The following is a 20,035-nucleotide window of genomic DNA, read 5'->3' on the forward strand; positions in this document are numbered from 1 at the left end:
TGCAAGGACAATCTGGTGCTTCTGACACACAGCCTGTAAGTACTTTTTCATATTTAAAGAATTTGCCAATAACGATTCAAATGTGAGTTCTGAGCAGTGCAGAGGAGCGTTTGTTGCTTGTTGTTTCGCCGATCATAAATGCAGACATGGTTTTATGTTTACGTGTTGTGATATGCAATCATTAAGTCATTATAATCCATAATTATGGGACATAAATAATGTGTTTTTGGAACCTTAAACCACATAAACACATTGCATTACACCAAATACATAAAATAATATTATTTTTAGCAACGTCATATGACCCCTTTAACATAGCTTATTAATGTTAACAGTTAGCTTATTTAGCATTTAAAATGACAGAGAGAGAGATGATGATCTGAAGCTGCTGTGAAATGTTATATAGTTCTGTATCTATACTGTCATCAGCTATCTGAGGTTAATTTCTCGCTTTAATTATGAGGTTAGTCAGTGTGCTTTTGCAGCTCCACTGCAGAAAGCAGCGTCTGACCTCTGAGTGTGATGTTAAGTGGTTCATCTCTGATCTGAGCTGACAGAACAACAGATTGTCACTGGGGAATTACGCCATCTATAATTCAGAGGCCATGCAGTCGCAATAAGGCGTAAGCTGAACTTTTCATGTTTAAAGCAAACCATACATTAGTTGGCTTGATTTGCATATTTCAAACAGTATATTTGCTGCTTTAGGAATGCGAATTATCATGCATATGATCACAAAACGCTAACATGCCAATGAAAGCATGTCTCATTTATGTCTTGTATCCTCATCTGGGAGAAGTGGCTAGCTGGATTCACTCGTCCATACACAACTGGCTTGAATTTTGAATAAACTGTACATGAGAAGTCAAAAGCAAGTTTAGCTGCTCTTATTTCCTTTTCCCTCTTTTTTACTGAATACTTAATCAGGATCAGATCTAAATCATCATAATGCCCCTTAAGGGAAATTCATTGCAATTTAGTGATGTGAAGATGACAACAGTCAGCTGTCCAGAAATGTGCACAAATATCTTTTTAATGCTTCTAATTGCTGTGCTCATTCCAAATCTACTGTCATAATTGATTAAATACAGCTGTCAAGGACATTTTACAAGAGTTTATAGCCACAGGGCTCCACTCTCTATTATAAGTCTCAATGGACTGCAAAAAGCAAATGAACAAGACACAAAAATTTAAATATTAACTTTAAGGCATTACATTTCGGAATACTTCGGAATAATAATAAAAAAAAAAAGTTTCTTCAAACCTAAAACACAAACCATTTTACTTATTTAGAGAGGCACAAATCTTCATGAATCCCTTGATGTCTGGTTTGAAACTGCTGAAATGTCCAAAAAAAAAAAAAAAAAAAACAATTGGAACACTATGGAGCAACCATTACAATCCTGTGTTTTATTTTTGTTTATTTATATTAACATACCATTTATTAAACTGAAAAGTTCCATGTTGGTAGGCGTAAAAGGATTCACGTTTTGGATACTTTATGTTTTAAAGTCTGTCTTAACATATGCAAACGTCTGCATGTCATCTCTCCTGTCTTCATATTGGTTAAGGTGTGCACGCACTGTGAAACATTATCACTTGTTTAAAGACCCAAGCCAGAAATCCAGAAAACAAACACAAGCTGCTAGAGGAGATACCAAGACCAAACAAAGCCTGTCCAACAGGATAAAACATTACCATCAAAAGTATGTGCATAGAGATAAAAAAAGAGAAATAAGCCAAGTTCTGTAATAAGCCAACTCCTGCCAAAGCCCCTCGCAGGTGGCGACCCAGACAATGTGCAGATGGGGCTGGATTGCTCAGTGAGAGAATTACAGTAGATGGTGCTTATATTAACAGGAAGAAGAACATCAGCGGATCTTCTCCAGAGGGAAGTCACAGATCAGTGCACCACCATGTCCTTTCTTCCAAGCAAAGTCACAACAATACTGTTATTCAGAAACCACCAACCACACACTTTTGTGTGACAAACATTTGCTGTTTGGGATTTACAAGCCAAAGCTGCACGTCTATACAGAGGGTTAATAGGAGCTATAAAAACAAGCTGTGAAAAACCTAATTCCCTCTGCATTGTTTAACAAATGAGATCTCAGGTGCTGTGAATTACAGAAGGAACAGAGATTTATCACCATACTGGGTACGCAATATGTGGTTTGACATAGTAGAATAATAACATTTACTTCTGCTTATAATATAATATAATATAATATAATATAATATAATATAATATAATATAATATAATATAATATAATATAATATAATATAATATAATATAATATAATATAATATAATATAATTCAATCAATTAATCAATCAATTAATCAATTATTTTAATATATAATATAATATAATATAATATATAGCAAGCATACAATAAAAACTGAACAAAATGACAGTAAAGACTTTTATTTAAAAAAAGTAAATCTGATAAAAATACATCTGATAAGAACCAAACAATATTTATTGGGGACCAAATTAGGCTATCATAATAATTTCTGAAGGATAGTATTAAAATCTAACTAGTTATTTATTATTATTCAAATATACCACAGTATAACTGTTTATACAGTATTTTTATAAATTAATAAACATCTAAAAAAATATAATTTACATACATAGATTAGTTCTCTAAATACTTTCTGTTTTAAATATTAAACTATACACTCTTAAAAATAAAGGTGCTTCAAAAGGTTAAGCAATGCCATAGAAGAACCATTTTTGCTTCCACAAAGAAATGTTCAGTCAAAGGTTCTTTAAAGAACCATCTTTTTCTTACCTTTAAATAATCTGAAAAACCTTATTTCACCACAAAGAGCTTTATGGAACCATTTATACAAAAGGGTTCTTCTACGGCATAGTTAAAGCACTTTAGTCACATGGAGTGACCCCATAAGCTGTTGCAGTCGCTTCCCATCATCCCAGCTCTGCAGATCCAGGCAGGGGTGATCTCCAGCAGTGGAGTACCGTGAAATAGCATTATGGTTAATTTTCTCATTTGCTGCTGCTCATGAACCAGTAAGGCACCAACAGCCATCTCTCCAGGTCTGCGCTCAAGCTCAGCTGAGAAACGTGAGCTGCCTCTCCTCACTTCTACTCGCTTCCTGCAAATAAACTGAACATTCAAAGCCTGAACACAGTGATATGCTTGATTTTGAGACTGCGGAGATGTTGTTTTAACCGTTTTGTTTTGACCCAAGTTATACAAAACCACAAAACCAACCAAATTGGTTATTAGATGGGTCCTAAACCAAACCACATGTGTTTTAAACCGGGTATGTTCTTAAAAGAAAAATATAAAGATATCAGTTACTGAGACAAATGTGAGTAATGACACTAAACTTAGAACAACGCTTTGATGGTACCGCCGCTCACAGGGACAGCAGGTTTTGACTACACCTCAAATGTTTAAAAAAATACATGGCAGCAGTGTTCAAGGGATTTGAAGTTGACATGGATGGCCGCCTCGAGAGCAACATAATTAACTAAATGCCGAAGATTACAGATCGCTCTAATCATAACTTTGTGCACGCTGACCCTGGGTTAGCACTTCATGATAATGAAAAGATCATCCATGCTGGGGCAAGCACTTCAGAAACAAAAAAAGAACAATCTCCAACCCTGCCGAAAGCCCCTTCCACGTATCAAGAACCCTGATTCACCAGGCATTTGCAAGTGACATTTGCTCAGAATAAATGGCTTTTGAAAGAGCAGAATCAGACGACTGCTTGTTAAATCTGTTGTAGTTCTGACAAGAGCTGATAAAAAAATGAAAAACAACTGTCAGTTCATTAGGCATGTGATGGCCAAGGCACTGAAATAATTGCACTCTAACTATCCTGAAATTTTAAGCAAACCAGAGGTGACAAATGAGTGTGAGCCATTCCAAAGAGTAGGACTTTTTTATGTACTGAAAATACAATTGCATTCTGTGGCTTTCAGTCAATCTCTAATAGCTTTGATGCCAAATACACTGAATTTAATTGTTCTCAAAATTGAGATATTTGCATTCAAAAATCACAGCCTTTCTCAAATGCTCCCCGGGCGCCGCAGTAAAGCTTCCGTGTGTGTGTGTGTATTTGGTTGAGTGAAATGCAGAGCACAAATTCTGATTAGGGTTACCATAATTGGCTACACGTGATGTCAAAGCTTTATTTTTCAGCATCATTACTCCAGTCTTCAGTGTCACATGGTCCTTCAGAAATCATTCTAATATGCTGATTTGCTGCTCAAGAAACATTTCTCATTATTATCAGTGTTGAAAAAAGTTTTCCAGGATTTTGTTGAATTCAAAAGTTTTAAAAGAACATCATTTAATTGACATTTAAAGATTCTGTAACATTATATATGCCTTTATGGTCACTTTTAAACAACTTAATGCAAAACTTCTGAAAAACTAACCCTAACCCTAACCTTTTTTTTTACAAGTGCAACTTGTGAGAGAGTAGGTCAAGTTCACTGCCCTAAGCTTAAATAAAAAGTGAATGTAGATTCGAGTTTACGACAGGCTCCTTTTAGTTTCTCAGTAGCTTAGACAGTTTGGCAGAGGGGTCAAGGGGATTAGGTAAAGACTGTTAATGAGGACAGTTGTCCTCTGCTCCAATTATTGTCCAGTAACAAAGCTACATGTGCTTTAGACAGCCGCGTCCAAACCAGGCTACAAGACCATCACAGAGTTCAACAATGACTTTTCACCTTGAACTACATTTATGGAGTTGAGACACAGCTCCCAAAATCAGACCCCTTTGATTGAGGAGCCACATCACATGTATTTACCTCTGCGAAACTGTTTCTATGTGTCTGATTACGTATTGATTTGGGTGGTGGAGCAGAGTGAGTCTGCAGTCAGCTATGATTACAGCATTAGAAGGTTGACAGAGCTTGTGGTGGAATACGCTCTCTGCTCTATGTGAACCTCAAATCAGGACTTCACAGGCAGTCACTGACTCAGATGAGACATTCGTGCATGTCACGAGGAGAACTGCATATCGAATGAAGCATCAAAAATTAACAATAAATAGTAACATGCCTCCAAAATGAGAACAAAAGACGCCTGCAAGGCAGCAAAATAGCATTCCCCCGAGGGACTGTGTAATAGCTCAGGAAGAGATAACGTCGTTTAATTTTTAATCACAGATTGTGTTTTCTTTGTTTCAAGGATAATAAATGAGCAATTTGATATTGAAAAGAAAAGCAGGATTGTGATGTCGCAGGAGCAACGGTGATGAAGAAATGGCGAGGACCACGGGATGTGAGATTGACGGTTGCATCTTTTGATCTGCTTGTGAACGGAAAGCAAGTATTCGTGTCAACAAATCAACAAATCACAGAGAAGAGGGCCCAGGGGTATCTGCAACGGAGCAGTACGGGACAGGCTGACTGATGTGGCCTGTCAGGTCTTCAAGGCTTCAGACAATGTGGCTACAGAGTAGCGTGGGACCATGGCGGCGAAAAGCCCCCCTTCAGACGCCACCGACGTAATTGCTTCTGTCGTGGAAAACAACTAAGATTCATCAAGGCAAATAAATATTTACACAGAGGCCTCTGGTGTACCCGTTTAAAACGAGATGTAGATCTCAACAGGCACAATGTTGTATCTTCTGGCAGTGTTATAAGTGGAACGGCTCCTACAAAGTTTCACATTCAGCCAACTACCATTACACGAGTTTAGCTCCAAGAGAAGAACACACTGGAAATGGGACAGCCAGCTTTGGTGTCAAGATGAACAATATGGAGCTTTGGAATATGGTCTTAAAAAGCATATTCTTGTTTTTAAATAGATGGTTCCATTCGATTTGGAAAGTAGGCTAAGAAAGCCTTGCTTGGTGGTGTTTAGCCCCGTAAACAGATTAATAACTAAATGCTTTCACAGCATGGCTGGGCAACATCGTAAAATCATATCTTGATATTTTTAGGCTGCATGGCGACATACAATGTATATCTCGATATTTCTACAAAGTGGGCTAAATGTACAGTTTTGTTTTCACACAATGGCTAAATTATGCTTGCAAAGCATTTTATTTCAGGGCAGATGACTCTTAAGGCTGTAAAGGTTTCGCGGCTGGGTTTCAACATTTAAAAAAAAAAGCACAGACAGCATGAGACTTTTTATCATTTTCTGATGAGAGTACTCACATGAAACAGCATCTCTATCATAACATGCATCTGTCAGAGTACTTGACATGGCAAGCCACGTTAAACTATACGATTAAGGTAGTTTAAAGCACTTAATATACAGCATGTCTCATGTTTGGAGGATGCAGTTTCCCCACTGCAGCTCACTCTGTTTTTTGCAATTTTTCAGATGCACTCTCAATGTCAAAATACTGTATCAATATAAACTATATAGTCTTACCCCATCACTATTATCATTTTTGAAAATATATTAATGCATCTTACAAAGTTACAGCACCTAGCTCTTTTTCACCCTATATCTTGTCACCAAAGAATAATTTATACATCATGCTCAAAGAGCATTTCTTTAGCTGTTATTTGGAAACATTAACAACCTGTGCTCTTGGCCAGTATCTGCCCACATTGACTTATCCGAACCAGGGAAAAATATATCCTATTTGTTTTACAATTACTTTGACAAACACAATAGAAAGCCTCGGTTAGTGTGGCTAAAGGCAGACAGCACACGTCCATAAATACAGGTCATCGACAGGCTGTCAGGGTGGCGGAAAAGTCTCCCAGACATCTCTTCTCGTGTCACAGATTGAATTGATTCATCAGAAGGCATTGAGACATCTCAGCTTGTGAATTTATTGCCCTTGAATCATGCGGTTGTTCGAGAAGACAAACACTGCCGTGCGCCAATCCATCTTGAGGCTGAAAATAATAATCAACAAATTAATTAGCTCATTAGGTTAAAACCATGAATGGAACCATGCTTTCACTACAGGGAGCCCTTTTTAGCGGGAGATGCATGTGCTGGGAGTTAATGTGAGCTTTGCCCTTGCACTGGGTGACCAAAATGTACTATTCAGATTTAATTGAGAGTGTAATGCGCACGGAAATTGTCAAAAGATTGAAACCAGAGACATATATTTGAATGAAATGTGCTGTTGTAATTCAGATACTGAAGTCATGTTTATTTTTTATTGTAGTCAACTAAACCATTGATATAAAATGATGTGCACAAACATGTTGTTATGCACTAGACATAATGCTGTTTTCTTCAACTATATTTACACTCTAAAAAGAAATTCAGTGGACATATTACCACAGCTTAAATGAATGGTTGCAAGTTAACAGATCTAATTGGTTAATTTAATTACACCCCACCTTTTAAGTCGCAAGCATTGTTAATGTGTTCTGTTGATCAGCTTAATACTGTGTGTAAATTAGACTCAAATTTCTGCATTCATTAATTTAAAAAAAGGTACTGTTCTTAATGAAAACTTAATGAAATTGTCTGAAAATTGGAGAGTGGGTTTTTAGTTCCCAGCATGCTTTGAAAAGGATGAGTTGAGGAGGATAAATGTAGAAATTAAGTGTTATTTTATGTTATGTAATAAAGGGAAAGATATTTGACATATAAAAGAGTTTATATTATATTATTGTGTCGAAGAGAAGTGCCCATGGTTAGACGGTGGAAACATGAAGGTCTTGTTTGTTAAATGTCATGCTAAATAAGCTTCATTTAGCATTATTTATATTGCATGCTGGATAAGAAACAATTAGAATGTGCTCTGCTACCTGTTGTTTACCTAATAATTCCCATTAATGAAAAAAAAAAACATGTTTAAATATGGACCATATTTAAAGGAAAAAACTAAATGTACAAGGGCATGTTGTATTCTGGCAGTAATGCAGAACATAGACATGATAGAATGAAGACATATTCTGAATGATGAAAAAAGGAATTCTAATCAGAAGTAGTCTTGATGATTCAAAGAAAGTAGAAACCTTCAAATGAATCAGATTTCTCTTAGCTGAACATCCAGCACAGATCTAAAGGAGTACATTATACATTGTTGTATTTCAATCTATGGCAAAAGGACGAGTCAACGACCTTGGCCTGGCCGCAGTTGATCTACAGGCCAGTGTTTCATCAGGGCTTCCACATGTATGCCTGACAGGAAAATGTGGAGATAAGTGCATTTGTTGGCGCAGCACTTCAAAGAGACGGAGTGTGTCTCAGTGAGCAATGGCAGAGAAGCATGAACCAGGCCTTTGATCATCCCCATCTTTCTGATCATTAAAATATTGAATTAATAATTGATTAAAAATACCAGGGCTTATTGTGTTGCATCTCAGAATCCCAATTTATTTCAACCTTGAAGTCGCCTTTTCCTCTAAACAAATAAGTGAAACAGTATTATTTTAGAATGACTGAGATACTATTAAAGTTTTATCAATATTTTGAATTAGGTTTTATTTTTACATTTGCTGTGTCCGTTTAATTTTTGGTTAAAGTTTTACCTTTTTTGTGTGTGTGCATTTTTGTCATTTTCCTTTTTACATTTTAGTTTGTATACAGTATAAAAATGTATACAGTATACAGTATACATTTTTATTTGAGTCATTTTAGAACATAATTTTTTTAAATTAGTATTAGTTTTTTATTTTATATATATATATATATATATATATATATATATATATATATGTGTGTGTGTGTGTGTGTGTGTGTGTGTGTGTGTGTGTTTTATTATAACTATATAGTTTGTATTCATTTTAATTACAGTTATTTTAGAACATTAAAATGAAAGAGAAATGTTGCCATGTCAACTAGCTGAAATAATAATAAAAAAATAAAGCTTTTTATATTATTTCACATAATGTTTAGTTTATTTACAGTAACAATAAACCTAATATGTGTGGTTTTAGTTTTAACTTCATTAACCCTGAAATGTGTCTACCTGGAACATAAAAACACATTGTCTTTTGTGAGATGAATTCCATACTGCTGGAAATCATGCAAATTGTGAGTCCATTTGCAGTGCCTTTAAATTGAGTTCCCGCAATCAAACGGGTCACTGAAAATATCAGCTCGAGTAAAACATAAGTATTTTGAACATTGTGCATTTTGTAATTCCATTGCTATAACTGTACCCAGTTGCACTACTCCTTTTTGCTTTATACCAAATTAAACACAAGCCATAATATATTCACGGCTAAGGATCCTGCTCAATAGCTGCTCAAATTAATGCTCATTCATCTAAACTCACCATCCTTTTGGCTCCCAGTTTCTTCGTTTAGTATTCTGGCAGTACATGAATAAACATCGCAAGTGTTCTCGTTTAGCAAGCCATATGTTTGAGGTGTTTTAAGCACTTGAGCCTTGTGGCGCAGTGCTGTTGTTTAAGATGTCCTTGCTGGGGTCACAGCCCTCTTGTGATGTCTGGGATGAGGAGGAAACATTCACTTTGGGCTCACAATCCTCAGCGGACTACTTGTTTAGTGTTGTCCTTCAATCGCTCTCTATCCCAAACCTGTCTCAGTGGATCTGGCGTGTTGAGGTGCTATTATGGGCGAATTTCAGACCCACCACCAGGCTGGAACTGCACTGTTTATAGCTGGACTAAGCTCACACCCCAGGGAGGCCAAATCCTAGCACTGCTTTAAAGCTTATGTCTTTATAAAACCAAATGCTTTGGCAAAAAAAAAAAAAAAAAAAAAAAATCATAAATAAATAAAAGAAATCTGTCTTGTCAAAGTGGCCTGGAATGTAGGACGAAACCTACGATGAGCATAACCTTCTTCAACAGTCACCCTGCTCTGTCAGGACTAGAAGAATGATGCTCCGCTGTGCTCACCCCTTCAATAAAGCTAAAATATATTGCTTGTTTGCAGCCAAGCTCATGCCTCAGCAAAGACAAAGAACTCTTCGTTTTGCCCTTAGGACTGAACAAACGCAGATGGAGGACTACTATTACCGTGACAGCAATATTTCCATATCGATCCTATCTGGGGGAAAAAAAAGAAAAGAAAGGTGGCTGGAAAAATCTAGTATCATCATCATATATAATCCCATAACATAATAATATAATCACTAATCATCAAAAAATATTCGCCAAATATAAACTCCAAAAATGATGTTATTTGGGTAAAATTGGTCTAAAGACTTTGTTGAAGGTTTTTCTTTTCTTTCAGAACAATAAACAACAACAGTACCTCCGTAAACACTATTTGTAATTCAATAAACAAAAAAATTATTCATCATTTACCGAACTAGTCATTTTACATAAATATACAGTATGTAAATATTACTCAGGCATAATCAGCAAGGACACATCCTGCAAGAAAGAAAATAATTTCTTCCCTCCTTCGATATGACTGCATTGTATAAGAACTTGTTATTATTAAAACCATAAATAAATAAATCTATAGTATTATTGTACTGCAAAATAGACCATAAATACATTATATAAAATATAACAACAACAATAGTAATTTATTTACTGTAATAATGATAATGGTGACATTTTAGATTAAGGAACACATACAGTATTCACCAAAACACAAACAAAAAAACATGCTGCTTATTAATAGTTAATAGTTTATAATAGTTTATTTATTAATAGTTATTAAGTTAAGATATTGGGTCGGGTTAATGGATCTAGAATATGGTCATGCAGAATAAGCCATTAATATGTGTCAAATAAGTAAATAGTGACAATTGGTAATAATCAAGTAATAATCATAAACAATTTTCCTACATTGGATCACGAGCTGCCAGGCTACACTCAAACACGAGGCAGCCATTTATACTTGTCAACACTGATTTTTACTCATAATTATATGTTGGAATTATAACAGTCAATTTAATAAAAACCAACACATTTTCATTTAGACTCAATGTACTGTTCTAAAACCAGTTTTCGGAACACACGTAAAAATGTAAATGTATGTTATTCTCATCTCTGTCTCAATGAAGTCTTTTTCTGTCTTCGGTCTAACCCGCGATGGAGTCTGAGGAGCGGTGTTCTCTTGCTGTATTCAATGCTTCAAATAGCTGCTCTCATGACTGGGGACTCCTTGGCAGGAAGTGCCATGTAATGTGCTAAAACAGTGACAGGACGGTCAAGCACAAGCTGTCGTAGTACCTCAGCCGCGCAGAGTTGTCTGGCAGGCCTTGGACCTCCACCTCAGCTGTTAAGTGGAGGTGAAAGAATCACGTGACCTGCCATCAGACAGTTGCCCAGGGAGCCTTGTTTATGTGCCTGTATTCGGTGAAATACAGCGCAGCTTTCAATGTGTAATATCTCACTGCACCTTGTTCCACTGAAGCATGTGCACAACCGCCCACTCGCGTAGACACGTATAGTTGAAGCATATGCCCACCTCCAAACATAGCAACATCATAAACTGTAATTGGGCATATGCGGACTAATGGGGGGAAGTGGTTGACACTCGGTATCACATGATGATTTCTCCCTCAGATGCAATTATGTAGAAACCATCTGAAGAGGAAGTTCAAGGCATTTCACCAATCCCAGCAATCTCGTCGCCATTTCTATTTACATAAATTGCACTGCTAACAGGCAGATGCTATTTTGACATGCTACATAATTGCCTGACTCGATCAACCTAAATGCTCTTAACGCAAATATCCAATATCTATAACTATAAATAATACAAATATTTAATTTGTGAGTAAAACTCTGCATTGACTAAGATATTCAAAAAGAGTTTTGTTCACTAAAAATATTCTAGATAGATAGATAGATAGATAGATAGATAGATAGATTATATTACGCCATAAAATGCGACTTCCAGAACATATCCTCTAATGTACCCTGAGAAATATTCACTGAAGTAAAAATAGTGATAACTAGCTCCAGCCACCGTTTATCATTTCACATTGTGTTTAAAGATGTTTTCCTCACACTTTTAAAGGTCAGCTCTGCCCAGTTTTGTTAAGTGTGTTTTGGCACATCGCCACTGCAGATTTCGCTCCCACTATGGGAAAATGGTGCGCAAGATGTGGAATGATCAATCCTGCGCTGCTCATTAATGTCTGAGACAGCAGGAGTTTAAAGTGGAAGTATTCATGTGATTAATTCTTCTTCTTGCTTCAGGAACGCGCGGAGAGCTGCACATATTTACATCTAGCATCTGTTCCTCCAATACCAGGACAAACACAAAAATACTTTGCATGTTAGTCTCATATTAGAAGATCAATAAATACGCCGCCCTTTGACAGTTTCATTTCATTCTTCGTCGGTTTAAAACCCAAGGCACGGTGCATCCATTTCTGTTGATTAGCTGAGAAAACGTAAGCATAGCTCAACACGTCGCCACATGATCGCAGTTTGATACGTTGCCACCTTCTAGTGACACCTCTATCTGTGTTCCAACAGATTCTCATTTAACACATGCAGGTTTGTTGCCTTTTCATCAACTTATTACTATTAAGTGCTCCTTATTTCCCAGAACAATTCCTGCCCAACTCACACTTAGAGACCTGTATTGATCCTCACGGTACACGCCATCCCCTCCTGATTTCATTAGGCCCTGTGCTGTTAATTACTCCACACTCTAACCTTTCAGTGTTTCATTTGCACCGACAAATTGGGTGAATTAAAAAGGAGATGGAAAACAGTGCAGAGCCTGATGGAGTGGATCCCTGTATTGGTACAGTATGTCAAATTCCCAAGAGGAGTAATAATTAAAAAAGTTAATCAATGTTCCCTTTGCCCATCACATTATGCAGAGGCTGGGCTCGCTGGTAATAGTTCTGGAGGATTAATTTAGGAAATTAGACCAGTTTGATCTGGTTCTTCATCAAGAGAGCAGTCTAAGTCCCCCCCAGAGGTTTTGTGTGGGTAAACTGCCATCTTTATTTGAGTGAAATAGATGGAAAGCATGTGCGGCAACACAAACTCAATGTTGTACCTGCAATTTTGCAGCGCAGAGCGCCGATTTGGTGCCAATGCAGTCATTTGGTGCCATTATATGACTCTATGATAATAACTTCATCATAATTGGCTTCTGATGCTTGGAAGAGTTGAATTCTCATTTTCAGAGGGGGATGAATTGATTTACTGCTTGATTTAATTATGCATTAAAATTCAATCATGTACTTTCAAGCAAATTCAAAGCGAATTTTCTGAAGCGCTCCCTAGAATGTAGGTGGAGTTAAAGGATCTTCAATTACATTGTTGGAGTTAACTTAATAATTATATCTTATTGATTGCATTAGTCTGAAGGGTCAAGATGAAACAGGATCTAGTTTTTGAAGAAACAACTTTTTGATGCTATTCTTTAGTTATACATTAAGTAAAGGCATTATCAAACGAAAAAGACTGCCTTTGATAGAGAGAGGAAAAATGCAAGAGAAGCCAGAAAGAGATTTGGCAGCTGAGGGCAAGTTAATATTTTTGCACCCATGAGAAGAACCATTTGGAGTCTACGTTTAACTACCCATCAGTCTATAACTCTTCCCTCTGCCCTCCACACTTCCTTAAATCCCTCATCAGGCCAAAGGTCAAAACTACTTTTGTTCTCACCAAACACCTGGCTTCTGTCATTGCAGCACAATGTGGAAAGAGATAGTCGGAAGGTTGTTTGAGCTTTAAGCTTTGACGGGCGGACGATGGGAAAAGTAAGGACCTAATATCTGCATCAGCCTTCAATGTTAACGTCTTCAGCATGACATTTAGATTGTTAATGGTTTGGACTGTTCACTTGTTGAACAACTAGACACTTCCATTCATTCGGGGTGGCACTGTCTTTGTCTGTGGCTGATAATGTGAAAAGCCCACTGTATTAGGACTCATGCTGGAACAAGAGGAAGATCACTTATCACTGTCACTTAGGCCTAGCCCGGCAAACAAGACACCTGATGGTGACACTGATTAATGATACTGGATAAGTTTGTGAACACAGCGGGAACCCCACACAGGTTTCATCTGAATCATATTTAAGCATATGGGCACCATATGGATCTAGGTGTTTCCATAAATATGATGACCAACTGCAGCGAACCTGCAGGTGTCATATTTGCCTTTTTTTTTGTTTTTGTGCAAATACAGATGGTCATTTTCATTAAAAGATTCCATATGATGGATCATCTAACAAAAGCAGGACATTTTGCATTTTAAATATTAAAGGCATCGCAATATCTAATATTTACTCTTCAAATAAAATAAATAAATAAATAAAAACAATTATATATATATATATATTGTCACACCCTCAGCTCGTTCCCTTAGCCCCAGTCACCATTGCCAGTCACCATCCACTCAATCTCCCATGCACCGCTCACGTGAACCGTCACCTGAATACTGATTACCTGCACCTGCACCAGCAATCACCACACCTTTAAATACTCACCTCACTCATTCACTCACCGGCTGGAATCAAGATTACATGGACGCCCTTTGTGGATCTTCTGCCTGCTCCTTGTGGACCGTATTGTGACTCTGTGGAGTGTCAGATACAACGATTAAGGGAAGTGACTCTTTGTTTTCTGGCCTAGCTTTGAGCTTGAACTCACCTATTGATCAGTGCTTGAAGATTCACCGTCTGTGACCACACTTACCAGCTCTGTTGAAATCCTATGTTAATAAAGCTTCACGAAAATACTTACCCGTCTTCTCCTCTCCTTGTGTGGATGTGACAGGATTCCAGCCCCTAAAACAGAACTTCAGATCTCCCATGGATGTTAACGCTGCTGCTCAGGGAGCGGCTTCGGACCCGTTCACCGAAATGGTGACTGCCCTCCGCCAAGTATTACAGTCAGTTTCACCACCCACCGAAACTAGTGCTTCCACCACCAACAACACGCCCCTTGCACGTCCCGCGTGCTATACGGGTGAACCGAGTGGCTGCAGTGGGTTTATTCTGCAGTGCTCACTATTCGTCAACGCGAATACCAGTAAATTCCCCAATGAGGCCACCAAAGTCGCCTTTGTGATCTCTCTCCTCACCGGACGAGCACTACAATGGGCAGAGGCTCTTTGGAACTCCCAGAGTCCGGTTCTATCCTCATTCGATGCCTTCGTCACCCACCTCCAGGAAGTGTTCGGGGTGGCTCTAACTCCTCTTTCAACCCATGATGAACTCTTAAATCTCCGCCAGGGAGCCACGGAAATACACGACTACACCCTCCGTTTCCGGACATTAGCCGCCACCAGTGGTTGGAACCAAACTGCCCTGCTAGCTGCATACCGTAAAGGTTTAAAGCCCCAGATCAGAAAGCAAATGGTCATTTACGACGATAATCTCAATCTCGAAACATTCATCAGAAAAACTATCAATGTTGCTCAGCACCTCTCGGCTTGTGCCTCCCCGGCTTCATATACCATCTCTCCATCAGCCAGAACGCCCTCGCCTCAACGAAACCAGGAGGAACCCATGATTACCGACTCCTACCGCCTAGATGCCTCAGAACGGAGACGCCGCATCCAGCAGCGGCTGTGTTTATACTGTGGCGAGGCCACTCACCTGATCCACGCCTGCCCGGTCCGTCCGCCTCGCCCAATGGTGAGTACAGTTTCCATTACCCCATCTGTATCTCACATACCTCATATCAAAGCTCAGATAACAATTAACTCACGCAATCTTTCCATCCATGTCCTGGTGGATTCCGGAGCCGCAAGCAACTTCATCTCATCTCACTTCGTAACCAAGCACCGTATACCCATCACCCAGAATGAGACCACCTACCGTATCACTACCATCCAAGGATCACCGTTAGGGGGAGGCAAAATAACTAGAAGGACACACGAGCTGGAACTCGTTCTGCCCCACGGACACCGGGAACAACTGGCCCTCCTCGTACTTCCTCGCGCTACCGTTGACGTCGTCCTGGGTAGGCCGTGGCTGGCCCAACATAACCCACAAATCAACTGGAGCACAGGGGAGATCCAGGCATGGGATCAGGGATGCCAGAGTCACATTCACCGTTCACCAATCCAGAGTTCACAGTCCGAGCCACCGCACCTTCAATTGCACTCCACCTCCATAGGAAGACCTGCCCTTTACTCCTCCTACTCCGATGTGTTCAGCAAGGAACAAGCCACCCGATTACCACCACACCGGCCCTGGGACTGTTGTATCGACCTGCTGCCAGGTGCCAAGCTACCACATGGGAAAATATATCCACTCTCCCGTCCTGAGCAGGTGGCGATGGAGGAATACATCCAGGAGGGTCTCGATCAGGGGTTCATCAGGCCATCCACATCTCCAGCTGCATCCAGTTTCTTCTTCGTCCCCAAAAAGGATGGCGGACTTCGACCATGCATCGACTACCGAGTGCTAAATGACGCCACCGTCAAGTTCGCCTACCCGTTACCACTCGTTCCGGCGGCTCTGGAGGAACTGCGGGAAGCCAAGGTGTTCACCAAACTCGACCTCCGCAGTGCCTACAATCTGATCCGTATCCGAGAGGGAGACGAGTGGAAGACTGCCTTCATCACCCCTGCCGGGCACTACGAATATCAGGTTATGCCCTATGGGCTTGCTAACAGTCCATCCATCTTCCAGAGTTTCATGAACGAAATATTCCGTGATTATCTCCACCAATTCGTCATTGTCTACATAGACGATATCCTGATCTACTCCCGTAACATAGAGGAACATCAAACCCATGTCTGCCACGTCTTACAACGACTCCGAGACCACCACCTCTACCTAAAAGCGGAGAAGTGTGAGTTTCACTGCACTACCGTCTCCTTCCTCGGATACGTGATCTCTGCGGAGGGAGTTCAGATGGAGTCAGCCAAGGTAGATGCTGTGGCCAACTGGGCGGAGCCCACAACGGTGAAAGAACTCCAGCGTTTCCTTGGCTTTGCCAATTTCTATCGGCGCTTTATCAAGAACTACAGCCTGCACTCGGCTCCTCTAACATCCCTTCTAAAAGGAGGTCAACGTCGACTGCGCTGGACACCCCAAGCTCGAGAGGCCTTCCGCCATCTTAAACACCTCTTCACCTCAGCGCCCATTCTTCGACATCCCGACCCGTCCAAACCTTTCGTCGTAGAGGTGGATGCGGCCAATCACGGCATTGGAGCCGTGCTATCTCAAAGGTCTGGTGAACCTTGCTCACTCCATCCGTGTGCGTACTTCTCTAAGAAACTCTCTCCTGCCGAATGCAATTATGGAATCGGAGACCGTGAGTTGTTGGCCATTAAACTCGCCCTTGAGGAGTGGCGGCACTGGCTAGAGGGGGCTCAGTTCCCATTCACTGTTGTCACCGACCACAAAAATCTCCAATATCTGCAGAATGCCAAAAGACTCAATGCTCGTCAGGCTCGGTGGTCACTCTTCTTTGCTCGCTTTAATTTCCAGATCACGTATCAACCCGGTCACAAGAACACTAAAGCAGATGCCCTGTCCCGTATGTACTCACCAGATCCAGACACCAACAAGCCTGATTCAATTCTACCACCCTCCGTTTTCCTCGCGCCTATCCTCTGGCAGATCGACGAGGAAATTCGAGCCGCCACCCTCGAGGAGCCTGCACCTCCGGAAGTACCCACGGGTCTAATGTACGTGCCCACCAACCAGCGACTCCCCCTACTGGAAAGTACGCACACGTCACCTGGCTCAGGACACCCTGGCAGCAGGCGAACCCTCTCGCTCATCCAGCAGAAGTACTGGTGGCCTAACATGGTTCGTGACGTTACCCGGTACATCCTCGGATGCTCGGTCTGCGCCGTTACCACCACACCTCGTCAACTTCCCGTGGGTAAATTACAACCACTACCCATTCCTCGCCGACCCTGGACCCATCTAGGGGTGGATTTCGCCACTGACCTTCCCCCCTCAAGGGGGTACACTACCATTCTAGTTGTTGTTGATCGTTTTTCTAAATTCTGCAAACTAATCCCATTAAAGGGTCTTCCCACAGCGTTCGAGACCGCCGAAGCCCTCTTCACCAACGTGTTCCGGAATTATGGCACTCCAGAGGACATTGTCTCGGACAGAGGACCTCAGTTTGTCTCCAGGGTCTGGCGAGCGTTCTTCCAACTCCTCGGAACATCCGTCAGTTTATCTTCTGGATATCACCCTCAGACCAACGGCCAGACCGAGCGGAAGATTCAAGAGATCTCACGGTACCTCCGTACTTACTGCTCCCAACACCAGGATACCTGGAGCCAGTATCTGCCGTGGGCTGAGTATGCCCAAAACTCCCTTCGCCAAACCACTACAGGCTTAACCCCTTTTCAATGTGTTTTAGGCTATCAACCACCGCTGTTTCCCTGGTCAGGAGAAGTCTCTGAAGTGCCCGCGGTAGATCACTGGTTCCAGGAGAGCGAGAGGGTGTGGGACTCAGCTCACGTCCATCTCCAACAGGCAGTTCGGAGGCATACAGAGACCGCTAACCGACGCAGATCGCCTAATCCCGTCTATCTACCTGGAGACAAGGTTTGGCTCTCCACTCGGGATATCCGCCTCCGACTGCCCTGCAAAAAGCTGAGTCCCCGCTACATAGGGCCGTTCACCATCCATTCTCAGATAAATCCCGTCACCTACCGCCTGGACCTACCACCACACTACCGGATCTCACCCACGTTTCACGTTTCACGTTTCACTGCTAAAACGTCACACTGATCCAGTTTCTCCTTCCTCCACAGAACCAGAACCGCCTCCCCCTCCAGACCAACCCGAAATCCTCGGAGACAACATCTACCAGGTCCAAGAGATCCTCGACTCCCGGCGGCGGAACGGCCACTTGGAATACCTCATAGATTGGGAGGGGTTCGGTCCCGAGGAGAGGTCGTGGGTACCACGCAATGACATCCTGGATCCGGCTCTCCTCGAAGATTTCCACCGACAACACCCGGACCGCCCGGCTCCCAGAGGTCGTGGTCGTCCCCGTCGCCGCTCTAGGATGCCTGGAGTCACCCGTGGGGCGGGGGGTAGTGTCACACCCTCAGCTCGTTCCCTTAGCCCCAGTCACCATTGCCAGTCACCATCCACTCAATCTCCCATGCACCGCTCACGTGAACCGTCACCTGAATACTGATTACCTGCACCTGCACCAGCAATCACCACACCTTTAAATACTCACCTCACTCATTCACTCACCGGCTGAAATCAAGATTACATGGACGCCCTTTGTGGATCTTCTGCCTGCTCCTTGTGGACCGTATTGTGACTCTGTGGAGTGTCAGATACAACGATTAAGGGAAGTGACTCTTTGTTGTCTGGCCTAGCTTTGAGCTTGAACTCACCTATTGATCAGTGCTTGAAGATTCACCGTCTGTGACCACACTTACCAGCTCTGTTGAAATCCTATGTTAATAAAGCTTCACGAAAATACTTACCCGTCTTCTCCTCTCCTTGTGTGGATGTGACATATATATTCATATTATCATATTAAGTCTAGACAGACTAGGTATTTTGCTGCATTACTGCAGATTTCCATAAAATCCATGTCTGTTTATACTCTAAGGCTAAAAGTGTGTAATTAAAAAGCTTTATGAATGCATAAATGCTTAAGTTTAATCGCTGCCAATTTAAGGAACGACGACTCTCACTTTTTTACATATGAGCCTCTCAAGTGTTTATTTACACTTTTGATACACTTAAAGGTATTGACTCGGCTTTGCCTTCTCTAACATTAATAGCGATGGTTATTGATTGTCAAGACTGATTTCAAACTGAGGGAAAAGATGCATACCCATGGTGGACTTAAGTAATTTTTACCGAGAGAGAAAGACTGAAGGGGAGAACCTAATAAGCCCAGACTAATTAACTCAATAACAGTTATCCATGTGCTGCATTTCAAGTATTCATGGACCTTCCTAGTCTCTGAACAGGTCTTTTCTTATAATTTGAGTTCTTTTCTACAGAAACATAATTGCGGTTGTCAGGAAAGGCCTGTCTAGAAGCTTTTAAATACTACAAACGAGGGGAGGCCTATCTGAGAATTTTGTGCTTTGATTGCACACAGTCTTTATGAAAAACTGCAGAGAGATGAGACTGCAACTCATAAAGCTGAAAAGAGAAAGACAAGGTCATGGGTTTATCTTCACAATAAAATGATATAAAACTAGAGTAATAAACAGTAAAAATAATAATAATACATAAATAAATAAATAATGTAAAAGGCTT

Source organism: Carassius auratus, unplaced genomic scaffold (genome assembly GCF_003368295.1).
Source record: "Carassius auratus strain Wakin unplaced genomic scaffold, ASM336829v1 scaf_tig00017073, whole genome shotgun sequence".
Lineage (NCBI taxonomy): Eukaryota > Metazoa > Chordata > Actinopteri > Cypriniformes > Cyprinidae > Carassius > Carassius auratus.